Genomic DNA, 4,688 nt, shown 5'->3' on the forward strand with positions numbered 1-4,688 from the left:
TTACCAGTAATAAATCGAACGGAACTCTTCCTTTGAAATTAATCGATTTGTTCTCACAACGACCCATCTGTTTACTCTGCAGCACATGATCCTTGATTATAGACTTTATATTTTTTATTTGACCGAGGAAGTTGAAATTCTTAACATTGAGATGTTGCGCATGATTAATCAGATACGGGAAGTCAAAATTGTTTATATTATATCCCGTGAAAATGTCAGGATCTAATTGTCGCACAAAGTCAGCCCATTTCTTGCAAAAGAAAATAACACCATTAATAAACAATTGATATAAACGGATACTTTTCCTGCGTTTAATTAGCTTACCTCCAACATTAAACTTTCCATGTCAAAGCTTAGAACCTGGGAACCGACGATATAGGCGCGCAAGTATCAAGGGTAAAAATATTTCTTAAAAATGGTTCAGGCCTGTCTTATAACCATATATTAGCAATTTGTATCACAGGTTCATCTTTCGCTTCCGGAAAGATACCTGTAGAAAAGATTTATAATTAAATTCACGCGGTAAAGGGCATTACAGTAACGAAAAAGAAAAGAAAAAATATAATAATTACCTTCGAGCCGTAATAAGGTGTTAGTGTTCATAAATTCTATAAATTGTAATTTTATAAAGAGTGTGCAAATTAGAAACTTGCACATTGCTTTCTCTTCATTACAGATCGCTACCATTGCACCTATTTTATTTCGCTCACGAAGCTCCTCTATGAGGCAGCTTGTATTTTATTTGATTATAATTATTAGTATTTATTAGTTTGGCTTCCTCATAAAAGAAGCTTTATGAGCGAAATAAAATAGGAGTAATGGTACCGATATGTAATAAAGAGAAAGCAATGTGTAAGTTTCTAATTTGCACACTTTTTTCTACCCCTATTTCATTATTACTTTTAAAGTTGGTTGATTAGACCCAACTTTATACGCAATCAAAAGTTCATATACAAAGTTTACAAAAACAAAGCTTCCTCTATGTCACAGAGGTCTAATCTATAATCCAGCAAAAGTAATCCGACTATATTCGATTTTTTAATCTAATTTAATTCAGACGTTTTTTTAAGCAGTCGTCCTTCGAAAGAAATACCCTACTTGTTGACACGAGTTTTTTTATCCTTATTTGTTCATCTTTATTCGGCCGTTCCGTTAATAATACGTCGTTGTTGTTCTCATTCCATTAAACCATTATAGGTATTCGACGCGACAAGATGTTTGTCTTCCTAGCGTTTCTCTCCACTTGCACTGAGAGCTGAAAAACAGTAATAATTATTCATTATATGCGGCATAAAATAATGAAAATCAAAACACGTATCATGTACAAGCATGAATTGATTATTTTATTGGCTAAAAGGTTTTTAAACGTGTATTTAAGCGGATAGCAAAAAAGTTTGTTTTTTACCTTTTCATGCTGATGGTCCTCACAATCACATCTATCATCTCTTTCTGCAATTCTTTTTGCGCGTTTTAGCCTGAAATAAAAAACACAAAAAGGATATTAAATTTAAATGTATTCCCCACCGGTTGACGTTCGAAAATTGTAAAATGTTAAAAATGTGAAAGTTATAGCACTTAACAAAAAGAAGTTGGCAAAAGAGCGCGCACGCGAAGAGATGACTCATAACTCCTACATTTTTTAATATTTTTTCATATAAAAAATACTGTAAATGCACCTAAACATTACTTCAATATCGTATACCATGAACCTGATTGGCCTACCACTTTGTCACAAATAAATCCTGAATTGATGCTCCGCAATTACCTGCAAGACTACACTAACCTTTAAAATTCATATGATAAATTTAAAAAACCTAAGCACATATCATGGAACTTTTCGGAATGGATTCATCTTATATTTAAGAACTTTGTTTTATCACCATCTGACTCACTTCCAATTTTGCAAGACCATTTGAAATCAATTTACACAACATATTATATTAAAAAAAATAGATTTTGATTAGCATGTGTACGTGTACTCAGACAACGCCGACGATCGGCGCATGCGTGCGGCCGTCGCGGCCGAGCAGAAGCAGCCCGCACGGACGACCGGTGTATTAAATAATAGCGCGTCGCGCATGGTAACGCGCAGCATTACCGACCATGCAGACCTTCGATGCTGTGTTTAGCGCGGTAAAGCGCCGCGTTACCGACCAAACGTCCGCCGCTTTACCGCACAAACACCCGACGTGTTATCGCGTGTGCATTACCGCGCGAAAATTAATTTGGCAATTATACCGTTCAATAGAGCAAAGTTTCAGCTTTAAGAATCTGTATTTTGAATTGCGATACGATGATTTTTAAGGGAGTTATGAGCAATCAAATTCAAAATGCTTATTTCTTATTCAATCCGCGATAACTCGGTAACAAAAAATCGTAAACATTTTTAAAAATAATTTTGCAAGGAAAACTTCAAGCTTTCACGTTAGGACGTCGAAAATTTTAGCAGATTTTTTGTGCACGTGACAAGCCCACAAAGTGAGAGAAAAGGGTAAATGTTTACAATTAGGGCCTGACCTCCGATGACCTTGACCTTGACATATGTTGTCAAGGTCACCCTCCTGAGTGACCTTCAGAAGGTTTTAGTCGGGGGTCGCTTCTTATTAAAAAGTTATAAACAAAAAAAGTTTCGAAAATATGGCAGTTATTTTAAGTACTGAGAGGCATACGACTAATATTACGTTTTTCTTTAAAGCAGAGAATACTTTATTTCGCGAGAAAGTCGCTGTTTTACCAAACACAACATTTAAAGCAGTAAATGTTGATAAATCGAAGTCTTTTTGTTAAAGCAGAGAATACTTACATGGGTTAAACAGTTAAATATTTGTAAAGCGCGTCATCTAAACTACGTATTTTCCAAACTTTTTTTTGTTAATAACAAAATAGTTCACGCATACACTTTTCACGCGAACCGAGGTTTACCCACACCCCCCTGCTTTCGGGGAAGGTGCGGTAGCCCCGAAATGGTTTACGCATGGGTTAGTTGACGCGCTTTAAACAATTAAATACTGTTAAAGCGCGTCATCAACCTATGTAGATTAGTGACGCGCTTTAAACAGTTAAATATTTGTAAAGCGCGTCATCTAAACTACGTATTTTCCAAACTTTTTTTGTTAATAACTTTTTAACGAATAAACTTAATATTGAACCGTTTTTGTTGTAAAAATAAAAATAAAATTTTGAAAATAATTCAGTTCTTTTGATCGGTTTTGATGAAATTTTAATATGTTGTAGATATCTTTGAAACACATTTGTGGAAAATTCAGGAAAGGTTTCTGATGACAGAAACATTGTAAAAAAAATAAAAAAATGTTCTTGACTTTTTTTTAGTCCTGATACCTTTTTTGTACAATTACAAAAATTTTTTGCAATTTTGGAGTAGTTTTCTAGTAGACATAATTTTTGAAAGCAATAAAATGGATAGGCGGTACTTTTAAAAAATAAAGTAACTTTTTTATTTTTTTAAATATGATATGCTTTTGGTATGATATATTTTATGTAGAATTTGGGATAGTATTCTACAACAATTAATTTTTTCGAGCCAATTTAATAGGTAGGCAAAAGTTTAAAAAAATAAAATATTGTTTTTTATTCCGTCATATGGAATAAAGAAAGTTTCTGGCTGTAGCCCAGTCAAATGGGTATTTGATAAGGAATAATACTATCAGCGCTGTAACTAGCGTGGAAGTGTGTCTTTTGGGGTTGTAATAAAGATACTAAAGTATCACAATTAGAGGAAAAAGTGAAGACGTGAAAGTTGTAGAAAATGAAATTTCACACAAAAAAGGTGTATACAAAAATTTTGTACGACCAATTGCAGTTCATCTAGATTTTTTTGAAATAATAGGTATTTCATGACAAATAAAAATACGTAAGCGCGTCGCGCATTTTTTATCGATAGTTCGAAAATGGCGACTCGAATAAAAAAATTGTTCAAATAAAAGTTGTAGACAATTTAATTACAAACAATATTGACAGAGATATGAATTTTTTAAAACATTTATTATTGCTCCTGCTCGAGTATGATTTTCGAGCGATGTGCATGCATGGAATCCGGCACTCCCGCCTCTTCCCGGAGGTGGGGGGTCTTTCCCTCGACTAGGGGAGCTATTGGGTAAGCCTGACGAGGTTTTTAATCCCCGATGGGATCCCAATAGTTAAAGATTTCCCCTACGTTAAAAAAAAAATCTGTGCAATTTTGAGATATTCAAGGAAAGCTTGGTAACTTTTTCAATATTTAGCTTGTGATATCTTGATGATTGTTTACCAGAGAAAAAAGTGGTACAGAAGACTTTTTACCTTAATTTTATTTCAAAAATGTGTTGTTGCAATAGTATACTCCAATTTTTTTTAATATTTGTGTATGCATTTTCTTAGGGTGTTTACAAAAATTTAAAAAAATTGGAGTGTTATTGCAACAGCATATTCTGAAGACAAAATCAAGTTAAAAAACCTTCTATATCACTTTTTCCTCTGGAAAACAATTATCAAGATATCATAAGCTAAATATTGAAAAAGTTACCAATTTTTCCTTGAATATCTCAAAAAGTATTAGGCAAATAAAAAATTTTTTAAACAAAAGTTATTCAAATTAATTAATAAAGAAAGATGGTGCAATAAAAAATAAGAGTTTTCATTTAAAAAATTTGATTTAGGCTCTACCCAGCGAGAAATGACGCATCAAATCG

The 4,688-nt window shown here is 33.2% G+C and overlaps 1 long non-coding RNA gene across 4 annotated transcripts; it reads right to left on the reverse strand.

Moving 5' to 3' along the window:
* Nucleotides 1-6: 6 nt before the first annotated feature.
* LOC139824187 (uncharacterized) lies at nucleotides 7-2,013 on the reverse strand. 4 transcript variants are annotated; one of them, XR_011735032.1, is made up of 6 exons: nucleotides 1,784-2,008; nucleotides 1,406-1,475; nucleotides 1,099-1,255; nucleotides 573-608; nucleotides 325-490; nucleotides 7-250 (listed from the first exon to the last, which is right to left on the reverse strand). It is a non-coding gene; the product is annotated as an uncharacterized lncRNA (long non-coding RNA). The 4 variants fall into 4 exon arrangements; XR_011735034.1 differs by having other exon boundaries at nucleotides 325-1,255; nucleotides 1,893-2,013; XR_011735033.1 differs by having other exon boundaries at nucleotides 325-1,255; nucleotides 1,766-2,011.
* Between the last annotated feature and the right edge of the window lie 2,675 nt (nucleotides 2,014-4,688).

Source organism: Temnothorax longispinosus, unplaced genomic scaffold (assembly GCF_030848805.1).
Source record: "Temnothorax longispinosus isolate EJ_2023e unplaced genomic scaffold, Tlon_JGU_v1 HiC_scaffold_29, whole genome shotgun sequence".
Classification (NCBI taxonomy): Eukaryota; Metazoa; Arthropoda; class Insecta; order Hymenoptera; family Formicidae; genus Temnothorax; species Temnothorax longispinosus.